This window comes from Trichosurus vulpecula, chromosome 8, assembly GCF_011100635.1.
Source record: "Trichosurus vulpecula isolate mTriVul1 chromosome 8, mTriVul1.pri, whole genome shotgun sequence".
NCBI lineage: Eukaryota > Metazoa > Chordata > Mammalia > Diprotodontia > Phalangeridae > Trichosurus > Trichosurus vulpecula.
This window is the reverse complement of record NC_050580.1, coordinates 205,126,253-205,139,367: the sequence shown is the minus strand read 5'-3', so window position 1 is coordinate 205,139,367 and position 13,115 is coordinate 205,126,253.

Below are 13,115 nucleotides of genomic sequence, written 5' to 3'. Positions count from 1 at the left end.
TTTTACTTGGACAATCTGTATTGACTGAAGAGATTGTAACTTGCAGTGACCCAGGAGTGCATGGTGTTTGTATTTTCTGCCACCCCCTTAAGGATGATATGTTGTGCTAGGGAAGGCCCTGGCCTGGGGTCCCCTGCTTGTGTAAATGAGTATTTTCGAAGAATGATACTGAATAATATGTTTTATTTAAGACTCTGTGGCCACCTTACTAATGAGTTATTATGATATGCTTTCTTATGTTGTGAATGTTATGCTTTAGTTCCCTGAATGTGATGGCAAAGTATAATGCCTCTATTTCTTCCAGGATCCATGGCCATTTAGATTGTGGGGCCAAGGATCCTAGAAGAGGTGGAGTGTGCTGGCAAGTAAAGTGGGATTTTTATTGCCTTTTGTTTTGGAGTGTTTTGCAGCACTAGGGCAATCAAGTGCTTTTGAGTCTTGCCTTTGTTTCAATCAAGAGTCTTTGATTGAATCGGGAGTCTTTGATGACCTACTAAAGTCAGGGGAAGGCTTACATCACACAGGTTTCAGTTGCATGGTTGTGACTCCCTCTGACCCTGAAGAAGTATATATAGACTCTGAGGTTAGCATTTTGTTTAGAGGGCTCAATCCCTGGAAAAGTATCATGTGATTTGACCAGATAAGACTCTGGGTAGCCATTGGAGCCCTCCAGTTTTGCAAAACCCAGATGTTCGTGCTTCTCTCTCTGGTAACTATGAATGTAATGTTTTGGTCCAACAGCCAGAAGCTCTGTCTGCTGATTTGTGTTATTTGCTCTGCTTATTTAATTTCTGCTTGTAATTTCTGTTTGTATTTTCTCTGAAATTCAGGGTGCTGACTTTTTTCCCCTGAACCAAGTGAATGGTGTATATAGGTTTAATTAAAGTGAGATTGTAAACCCCTTAAAGTTGCTTTCCTTAGAAAAGCAGATCAAAGAACCTGTGCTAGTAGACCTCCTGTGTGCTGGTGTTGTTGGTCTTACACAGCCACAGTAGTGGCAAGTAGCATTGTTGTTACAGCATTCATGTAGCTAACCCATTAGTGACTGCCTATGAATCAGCGAATATATGACACTGTCCTCCTTTCTGTTTTAATAGCTTAATATACTGCCATAAGTTCAGCATATTGACTACTTCCACCTATCTCAGTACTTTCCAAAGTCTACTTAGTACATGGGTTATAGGCTATTGCTTTCCAATGTCTTTTGTTGTCCAAATATTTTGCTGTCCCATCAGTAAACTATGCATATTTCTTTTGTTCTCCAGTTAGTCCATCATATCCCTCATTCCATTTTTACCAAGACTGTACCAACCATTGCCATGGTTCGGAGGCTTTATTATTTCTCTCAGAGTCTATGTTATAGATACATGTAGAGCAGTCCCCAATCAAATTCATACTTTTTCCTAGTAACTTTATATAAGGGTTTCAAAATCTGTCCCAAATGCGGAATCTGGTGTCTCCAATATTCAAATAGTCCTATAAATTTTTGGGGCCTCTTTCTTATTGGTAGGGATAGGAAAATCTTGAATCTTTTGTTGAGCTTGTGGGAGAATTTTTTGCAGTCCCTTATTCCACTGCTTACCCCAAGATTTTACAGTTTGAGCTGGACCTTGAATCTTTGCAAGGTCAATTTCCCATCCTTTGCTTTTCATATGCTCAATTAAATGTCAAACTCTTCTCTACTTCTTTTATATTTTCTCCCTGTATCCTATTAGCTATGTAGCAGGTAAGCTGTACACCAGGTAACTTTAATTCATCCAAATGTTCAGCTACAATTCTATGACAAATAGTGGGGCTATGCAGATTTCCTTGTGGCAATTGTGTAAATGTATGTTGTCAGCCCTGCCACATGAAAGCAAACTGGTGCCATTATTTAGAGTCTATTGGGATCATAAAGCATTGGCCAAATCAATAACTGCATATCAAGTCCCATGATATTTCTGGATCCTTTCTATTAAGGTAACAGTATCTGGAACAGGAGCATACATGGGAGGAGTCACTTTATTCAATTTTCTATAATCTACTATCATTCTCCATGTTCCATCTGCCTTTCACACTGGCTAGACAGGATTATTCCACTGAGTGGCTGTAGGAACTAACACTTCTGCTTCAACATATTCCTGTACAGTACTAGCAATTTCATCTTGCGCACCTGGCACACAATGCTGGTTCAAAGTAATTACTTTAGAAAGTTCAGGTAAAGTGATTGGGTCCAGTTTTACTTTTCCCACTAAAATTGTATTAATTCCTATCTTCCTTACTGCAAATTGGTATCTCCCTTCAGGTAAATTCAGAGTCATACCTTTCAATATATCTATTCCAATGATGTATTCAGGAATGGGTACAATGACCACAGTATATTTTTTCTTAGGCAATTGTCCAATTTTCATCATCAGTTTGTCTTGTCTGGATGATATTATAGCCCTGCCTAGTCCTGTGCTGGTAGTAGGAGCTTCATGCTTAAATTTGTCAGGGTTTCCATATATCAGAGAGGCCTCTGGCCCAGTGTCTATCAATGCCCTAGTTATAGTATTTGATCTATTTTTCTAATACATAGTGAGATTAATATGGGGTCTGTAATCCTGTCTGTGTGTTTTTTTAATCTGAGCTGGGGCTTAGCCCATTTCCTAGTCTCCCTGAAGGTGTGACTCACTTGGATACAAGGGTTCAAGACCTATAGGATTTGTAGGGGCAGTTCTTCTCTATTCCATCTGCAATTAAGGCCCTCATCTCTATTCATTTTGTATAGCTCGCAAGGGAATGGACTAAAGGCACAGGCTTATTAGTTGGAAAACCATCTATCATTCCAAAATCTACCCCTGCTCTCAACAGAGCAGTAAACATTGCTTTTCTTGTCACTCTACTCTGACATTGAATCGGCTGGCTATTCACTCTTCTCTCTCTCTCGGAAATTTATCTTTTCCCCAGTCTCCTAAGTCACTTAACCACGAAATCTTATCCAGCACCTCCAAAAGAGGTTGCCCTACCTCCCCAATTAGCAGAGTCAGAATTAGTTGGTTATAAGCACGAGAAGCCATCTTCACTGTTAAATTTCTATGAGAGACTCCCATGGGAGTATCATAGTATGCACCTACATTTCCCATCATAGTAGCAGTCTTCATTGCCTCCTTTAATTTTCTCATACAGTTCCTTAGTGAATACCAGGGCCTATCTGCATTGGCCCACATGGGATACTCTCTATTATATTCTTCTGCTACTAAAGCTAACAGACTAATTGTCCTGTTACCCCTTTGCAGATGGTAATTCCTAAAAACTTGCTGTACAAAATGATTCTAACACTTATGAATTTCATACAGTCCACACTATCCACAGATACTTCTTCATCACTGATTCTCACAATCCAAGATATCAATGATTCTCCCACACGTTGGGTAAATCTACTGAAGATATCTGTGATTTTCCGCTGTGTAAAGTCTTCAAGCACCTCTCTGAACACTGCATTATTTTCTTGTGCTTCTTTCCTCCTTCGCTGTACGGGGCACACTTTTGTGTGAGAAGCCTTGTCTGATACTGTACCATTTCTGGCTCAGGAGCATCATGCCACAAAATATCATGTCATGCCTCAGCTCCTAATATTTTATCATTCTCTCCTGTCTCTCTATCCCAGTCACCATGGCAACAAGACGGGCAGCTAGACTGAACCTGGGCTGAACTCAAATGCACTTTTGACCTCCTTGGCTTCCTCTTTCTTTTAGCTAAATTAACAGCAAAATCGGTCAATTCCTGAACAACAATCTGTTCTTCTGACACCCGAGATTCCCCATCTTGCTGTGGTATAGAAATATTCTCATTTGAGCTTGACTATTCTTTTTTTTTATTTTGGAGGGGGAAAGCAGGGCAATTGGGGTTAAGTGACTTGCCCAAGGTCACACAGCTAGTAAGTGTTAAGTGTCTGATGCTGAACTTGAACTCAGGTCCTCCTGACTCCAGGACCAGTGATTTACTCACTGCACCACCTAGCTGCCCCTCAACTATTCTCTAATCATTTGAGTTCTCTCTCTTAACAGTCTGTCCCTGCTTTCATATATGATACGCTGTGGGCAAAATCCAGCCTCTCCTAGAGAGTGCTGTTGGCAATTCTCTCTGTGACTTAATTTTAATTTCTTGCAAACATCTTTCAAAATCTCTAAGTTCTCCTCTCTGTAGCTTTTGTTTCCAGTTTTCACAGAGCCCTGTGCCTTTAGTCCATTCCCTTGCTAGGCAGGAATAAAGTACATCATACCATCCTGGGATAGCCATTTCTTCCTCTAAAGCCCTTCTGTCTCCAAATAGAGATCTTATATCTTGTGATCCCATCCTCCCAGTCACTAAATGTATCAGCAAGGTAATAATCACAATATAGATGATAATTGTCAATATGTCTATGTAGTTCTGTATCGCAAAATATAAGTGATTCTCCATATAGAAGGTAGAAGTAAACTATTTATTCAGACACCAGAGAACCAGATCCCAAAACCAATAAGCCCAATCCGTTACAGCAGCAAAGAATTCATCTACATCTCCATCTCAAAAGCCATTTGCCCCCTTGTTGGAACCTTGCCACCAACAAACACACTCACAGCACAGTCATCACATCTGCTCTCTCCATATTTCCTTTGGTACACTTTCTTTTTCCTCTCAGCAAGCTCCTCCCATCCAAGCAGGTCACATAGCCTATTAATGGGTGGGAAAAATCCTCAACTTTAAATTAACATTACAACTGCATGCTGTGGTTTCATGTTTTCATGTTCCATAAGGTCTTCTAGTGTTGGATCATTTTCCTTTGTTTTGCAGTATTTGTTCATAGATGTCACAAGTCACTTGCTAGACCTGGAGGCCATTTCTTTCTATCATTAATATTTTCTCTGTTGATTTATTTGCTCATATTCAAGGCCTTTGATTTTCTTCTTCTTGAGATCTTTGGTAACTTCAGTCCTTTTTCCCCCCTTTAATTATCTCCTCCTTACTGCTCATTTTGACCCCGTTCCTTCTGATGGTGATTTCTTTGGGGGTTGTATCTCAAAGCATCTCAGCCAGGTTCAACTCTGGGCATCATCTTAGGCATTCATCAGCCTAAGTCTCCACCCCAAGTGACTTTTGGGTGCACAGAATTGGTCCCAGCTGGATGCTGAGCCCATTCCCTCCATCTTAGTGGAGAACTGCACCACACACTCTCACTTCCTGTCCAGGTGTCCTGGCTGGTTCCTTGTTTTTCTGGTCCCACACTGGCAGTTCTGAGAATGGCCATGCTGGTACTATGGGGATGTCCTCCAGGGAACCAACAGTCAGAGCTTTGTAAGGCTGATCCTATGGAAATGTAGTACTATTGCTCTGGGGTTATCAGTCACTAGGCTACTTGTCTGTTTTGGTCTGAGCAGACTTCTCCAGTCTTGAACCAGGATCTCCACTGCACTGGAAAGAGGGAGAGGAGACTAGAGTGTGAGGTTAGGTTTTGTTGACAGCCTGTATGGGTTGGCTAGTAGCATGGGGTGTAGCAGAGGGGAGCTAAATGAGCTCAGTGTGGATATCAATTCACTTTTTTTTTTACCTTCTTTTGAATTTTGTGTCCTAAATCATGGAAGCAGCCTAAATTTCTTTATCTTCTTTATCTATAATTTCTGTTTTGGAGAGGTCTGAAAGGATCAGAGAAAATGTCTAGTCCTCCATCTTGTTTATCATGTGGCCAGAAGCCTCCTCTTTATCAGATTCACTGCTAGGTAGTCAACCTTCTAGCAATGATCCTCTCTGACCTTAGTCTCTTCTGCTTACCTAAAAAACCTTATGTCCCATTTCAGACAGCTGGAGTTCTTTCCATTTCTGACTAAAGCACTGAGTTGAGCATTTGAGGAGGATTAATATCAATATAGAAAATAAATAGAAATATGCTTAGGAGTAATGTTGAAATGTTTCAACATAATTTAATTGAATTGATATTTTTACTCTTAGAAAAATTAGAAGAAGGATACTGAATGGGGAATTCCAATTCACACAGGCTATGCCCAATTGCTAGAATTACCTTTTTCTTCCACCTTTTAGAATCCCTAGCTTTCTTCAAGGTTAAAGGAATGCCACTTCCTGCAAAACCTCCTCTGATTTTCTCCATTTGTTTGGGCTCTATTGAGTATGTTTTACAATCTCCTGTAGATGTAAGCCCTTGAAGGCAGGGACTACTTCATTTTTATCTTTGTATTATCTGTACCAAATTGAACTACATTTCATGTACTATCAGTACTTCATTTTTGGCTTTGTGTTATCAGTACCAAACATAGGATATTTTACGTGGTAAATGCTTAATAAGTTTGTTGAGATGAATTTCAAGGTCTAGAATATCAAGGGAATTAATGAAAAGAAATGCTAGGGAAGGTGGCCCAGTGATACCAGATATTAACTGTATTATAAAGCAGCAGTCATCAAAACTACTTGGTACTGGCTAAGAAACAGAGTGGTGGATCAGTGGACTAGGTTAGGTACATAAGACACAATAGACAACAACTATTAACAACCTACTCTTTGATAAACCCAAAGAATCCAGCTTCTGGATTAAGAATTCACTATTTCACAAAAACTACCAGGAAAATTGGAAAATAGTATGGCAGGAACTGGGCCTAGACCAATATCTTACACCGTATACCAGAATAAAGTCAAAATGGGTTTAGGAATACAGGCTGATACTATAAGCAATTTGGGAAAGCAAGGAATAGTTTACTTGTCAGATTTATGGGAAAGGGAAGAATTCATGACACAACAAGAGATAGAGAGCATTACAAAATGCAAAATGGATAATTTTGACTATGTTACATTGCAAATTTTTGGGAAAAAAATCTTTACAACCATTGTCTCTGATAAAGGCCTCATATCTAAAATATACAGGGAGCTGAACCAAATGTATAGGAATACAAATCATTCCCCAATTGAGAAATGGTCAAAGGATGTGAACAGGCAGTTTTCAGAGGAAGAAATTAAAGATATCTACAGGCATATGAAAAAATGCTCTAAATCACTATTGATCAGAGAAATGCAAATCAAAACAACTCTAAGGTACCACATCCCTCCCGTCAGATTGGCTAACATGACAAAACAGGAAAATGATAAATGCTGGAGAGGATGTGGGAAAATTGGAACATTGCTACATTGTTAGTGGAGCTGTGAATTGATCCAGCCATTCTGGAGAGCAATTTGGAACTATGCCCAAAGGGCCATAAAAATGTGCATACCCTTCGACCCTGTAATACCACTTATAGGGCTATATCCCAAAGAGATCATACAAGTGGGAAAAGGACCCGTATGCACAAAAATATCTATAGCAGCTCTTTTTGTGGTGGCAAAGAATTAGAAATCAAGGGAATGCCCATCACTTGGCGAATGGCTGAACAAATTGTGGTATATGAATGTAATGGAATACTATTGTGCTATAAGAAATGAGGAGCAGACAGACTACATTATAACCTGGAATGACATATATGAACTGATGCTGAGTGAGGGAGGCAGAACCAGGAGATCAATATACACAATTACAGACACACGATATCTGTAAGGACTAACTTTGATACACTTGACTCCTCTCATCAATGCAGGGTTCCAAGACAGCCCCAAAAGACCTAAGATGGAAAAAGCTATGCACATCCAGAGAATTATGGAGTCTGAATGCAGATGGAGGCAAACTATTTGCTCTTTTTTTCCCCCCTTCTTTTTTGGTTTCATTTCTCCTTTCTCATGATTCATTCCATTGGTTATAATTCTTCTTCACAACTGGACTATTATGAAAATAAGTTCAATGTGAAGGTAAATATAGAACCTACACTGGATTACATGAAGTCTTGGGGGGGAAGAAAGGGAGGGACAGATAATTTGGAACCCAAAAAACTGTTCTAAACTAAAAATAAGAAAACAAATTTATTAAAAGAAAAAGAAAAATTATACTTAATTTAGCACTTTCAAAAGACATCAAAAGTAGTTTTTGGGTCCCTCCTCCCCTCTATTACTATCAAGAGATAAACTTTTTTGAGGTGGAGAGGAGGAAAAGGTAGGGGACCCAAACTAATAGTAATGAACGCTGTATTTTATAAAAGAAAGTTTTATTGAAGCTTTAAAAAAAAAACTACCTTTACTTCTCAATACTGGTCCACCAAATCATAGAACTTTCACTTTTAACAATGAAGCCTATAGATCTACAAAGTATTCTGAAATGTAAGGTCCACAATTGCTCTCTTGGGAAGAGGCAAGTATGTCTCATCAATCTCCTGGAAAAAATATTCATTATGTTAATCTGAAATTATGATGTATCTTAGTGCTATTTTCCTTTACATAATGATATTATTGTGCATAGCATTTTGTTGCTTCTGTTTTCTTTCCTTTAAATCAGTTCATATACCAATTTCTATTATAGTTGGAATGCACCTTGGACCTTAGAGGTCACACAAGACTTCTTGAGTTCCTCATATTCAGCATTTGTTATAGCACACATTACAGGAATGAAATTCCATTATAGTCCTATACTAGAACTAAATCAACTGTTCTACAATCAATGGGAACCAATTTTGTTCTCTTATATCTTCTGCTACCCCCCAAAATTGTTCCTGTGAACATTTTGGAATATATGGGACTTTACCCTCTGTCTTTGGACTTTCTTGGAGTATAGGCCTAGTTATATACCTAATAGCGGGTTTGGGTCAATGGATAGGAACAATTTAGTCTCTTTATAAAACAATTTAATAATTCCAAATTATTTTTCAGAATGGTTGGATCAATTCACAGCACCCCCAACGATGTATTAGTATGTTGGTCCTTCCATAGTCCTTTAATAAATATACAGACCATCTATGGGAAGAGTGGACACAAACTTAAAAGTACACATTGCATGGAACACAGGGAAAACTCACAGCTTTCATACTATAGGCCATTAACACGTCTTCTCTCTCCTTATGGAGTACCAGTGTACAAGGTCTCTGCTGGGCAGGTGGCTCAATTGGGCCTGTAAGAACTGTTCCACTCTGCTGCCTGATTCCTGATTCTAGATTCCAAGGATTAGTTCTCTAGAGTCCATTTTGAGGCTGCTTGAACACTTGAGTCTATCTAAAACAGCTCTTAACCTGGAGTTCATGTACTTTAAATACTTTGAGAATAGTATTCACAATAGTTGGTTTCATTTTATGCATGCAAAACCATTATCTGAGAAGAGTTTACCAGGCTGCCAAAGGAGTCTATGACAAAAAATATTAAGAATCTCTAGTATAGTGTTTGTTATTGTTAACTGCTATAGATCTACTACAAGCTACTGCCAAAGGTGGTGGGGGAAGAAAGAGAAATCTTCCTTTCCCCTATCCTCCAAAAGGTGATTCCTTTTCGTGAGTTGAGTTCTTCTTCGATTGCTGGCTCCCACACAGAGTGACTCCCAGAGCTGGTGAGCTTAGCTTTTTAAAGTCTCCCAGTGGGGCCAATAAGCATATTCTCCTTTAAATTCAGTTAAGGAAAACACCTTGACACTTTGTAAAGGGATAACAGGTACTAAGTATATCAGTTGCTAGTCTAATTCCATCAAGGAAAAAGGGGATACAGGCTGTGGATACATCTTTACCCTTAAATCTCTCCTTAAATACTCTTTGCTTCATAGTAATACATCCTGGGCGGGGAGGACGGTCAGAAACCAACTCTCCTACATATATTTCTGTCAGTTCTATTATGGGAAGTTGTCAAGATATGGCTTTCTTAAAAACTCACAACTGGAAGTAAAAGGGAAAATATCTATTTCCTCCTCACACCTGTTTTTCCCTCTCTTTTGTTTCTAAAGCATGCAAAAACACACAAGGACACAAGATCTTCTCATGACCAGGCTTCTGGGTGTACATTAAGCTGATCGCCTTAAGCTCAGAGCTTGAAGTCATTAGCCCTGTGCTAGATAATGTCAGGATTCTTTTTCAACCATCCAGCATAATCCATCAAACAATTTTCTATTAAGTAGGAAAATGGCAAGTTTTGATTATCCTTTCACTGCTCCTTCGTCACCTAGTGGCAGTGCTACTATGTGCTCCAAGGAAAAGAAATAGGAAAAACAAAGAATTGGTATAATTCTTTATGAACAGTGGTCTCCACACCTTTTTGATTGTGTACTTCTACCAGCAAAATTTTGCTGTAACTATACCATGTATATTTATTTGTTAAAAATATTTTCTTTACAAATTATGAACATATTTATGTATTATAAGACATAAAAAGTAGACTTGTGATTTCTTTGATTTAGGAAATTCTCAAATAAAGAAATTCCTTCTACTAAGGCAGGCTGGCACCTTTTACGTAGTTTAATGTCTTAGAGTTATCTAAAGCACTGAGAGTTCAAATGATTAGTCTAGGGTCGCACAGTCAGGTCACACAATCAGTATGTGTCAGAGACAGGACTTGAATCTCAGATTTTTTTAATGCACTACTCTATGCTGCTTATACAAAAAAAAATTAAAATTAAAAGGACAATACAAAAACAAAATAAACAATATTCAAACTATTTTTATTTCATTTATCAATGGTATAAAACCCCTTTTTGTTCTCACTAAAATATTAACATTTTTAATAAGAACCATGTATTCATTATTTTTCGCAAATATATATTACTGGAGGATAGGGGATACTTGTAAACAATAATTATGTTAATAATTATTCAATTAATTTTTATCAGGGTCGCTAGACTAGCAGGTAAATTTTCTCCTAATTTTTTTTTTCAATTGAAAATACATAAAGCAAAAATAAATTACATCATAACATTCAATGATCATAAATAACAACTCTTCGGCTGGAGTTACAGTTCTCTTTGTATATATATTCACCATACACAATGCAAAAAAAAAATAGCAAAAGTGAATTGTCTGATTTCAACTCAGCAAAAGTTTTCAGTGTAAATCTATTTCCTTTTTTTGCTTACTAGGCAGAATCATACCGTGAGGGTCCTATTCATATGTGGATAGTCTAGTTGTCAGTCAGTCAACAAACATTTACTAAGCATCTGCTACAAGCCAGGCACTGTGCTAAATGCTGGGGATATAAAGAAAAGTAAAAGATGGTCCCTGCTATCAGAGAAGCTCAAAATCTAATGGAGAAAAAAGCAAATAACTGCATAAACAAGCTATATACAGGATAAACAGGAAATAATTAACAGAAGGAAGGTAGTAGAATTAAGAGGGATCACAAAAGACTTCCTGTAGAAGGTGGAATTTTAGCTGGGATTTGGTGGAGTAAATGACCACCAGGGCAGTGATTACAGGAAGGGATGAGGGCCCAAGGACATATTTTTCAATTTAATTCAACAAACATTCATTAAATATCCCTTATTATGTATCAGGTGCAAAGACAAAAATAAGTAAATAAATACAAAATATGTATGTATATATGTATGTATGTATATATGTATATATATATATATATATATATATCTCAAGTAGCATAAAGTGATTTCAAAAAGTACTGACAATTTTGAGGGAGAGAATCAGGAAAGGTTGGACTCAGCAATGCTTTGGAGGAAGCTAGGGATTTTACAAAGTAAAGGTGAAGACAGCACATTCTAGACACAAGAAATCACTATGTAAATGTATAGCAAGAAATGAATGTAGTGTACAGGAACAGCTAGCTGGCCAGTTTCATTGGAATGGAGAATGCATAAAAGGGAGTAATATAAATTAAGACTGGAAAGGTAGATGGGAGGCAGACTAAGGAGTTTTATATTTTATGCCACTGGAAATTCCTGAGTGCTACAGTGTGTAATACACTCGAGAGCTAGAGTGTGTGATACAGCCAGATCTATGTTTCAGGAATATCAGTTTGGTAGCCATATGGAAGATCATGAGGAGAAGAGATTTGAAATAGGGAAAACAAAATTAGGAAGTTATTGCAATAATCCAGGGAAAAGGTGATGAGGGCCTAATCTACTAGGGCGATTTTATGAGTAGACGATGTAGGAGATGTGAAGGCAGAGAAAATGAAAGAAATAAGAATTTATATAGCTGTTGTTTACTATGTGCCAGGCACTATACTAAGTTCTTTTTACAAATATAATATCATTTGATCCTCACAACAATCTTTCAAGGTAGATACTATTATTATCACCAATTTACACTTAAGGAAACTGAGGCAGGTCAATTAAGTGCCTTGCTTGGAGTTACACAGTTAGGAAATGTCTGAGGCCAGATTGTAATTCAGGTCTTCCTGACTCCAGGCCCACTGTTCCATCCACTGTGCCATAGAGCTACTGCCAAGATGTGGCAAATTATTGGCTATAGAATAGGAAGACAGAAAAGACAAAAAGGAATCAGGTTGTGAATACGGATGACTCGAAGGATTGTAGTGCCACCATAATAACAGATACATTTCTAGGAGGGATAGGTTTGGTGGGAAATGTGAGTTCCATTTTGGAAATGTTGAGTGTGAGACAGTGATGGGACATCCAGGTGGAGATTTCCAGGAAGAAGTTGATAATATGGGCTAGATTTCAGGAGATTAGGACTGCAGATATAGATTTGAGAGTCATTTGCATAAAAATGATAATAGAACTGATTACCAAAGGACAAAGACCATAGAGAAGAGGGATTAGAGCTTTGGGGAATGTACACTTACCGTCAGAAGTCAGACAAGTAGGAGAACCAAATGAAAGCCAAGAGAATATCTAGATTAATTTAGGGCCTATTGACTTGCTTTATCTTGATAACTGTATTTAAATGTAATTGGTTTCCTTTGTAATTCTATGCATTTTATGAATTTAAAAACATTCTGAAGAGGGGGTCCATAGGTTTCAATGGAATGTCAAAGGGGTTCATGACACAAAAAAGATTAAGAACTCCTGATCTGGAAGGAGAAAGTGGTCAACAGTATCAAATGCAGTAAAAAAAAAAAAAAAAAATCAAAAAAGAAAACAGAAAAAAATCACTGAAAATCACAGAATTTAGAGTTGCAAGGGAACTCAAGAGGCCATTTAATCCAGGCCATACTCAAAAGGAGTCCCCCCTAAAGCACATATGACAATGAATCATCCAGTATTTCACAGCATATAGCAGATGCTTAGTAAATGTTTATCGACTGACTGACAACTAGACTATCCATATATGAATAGGACCCTCACAGTATGATTCTGCCCAGTA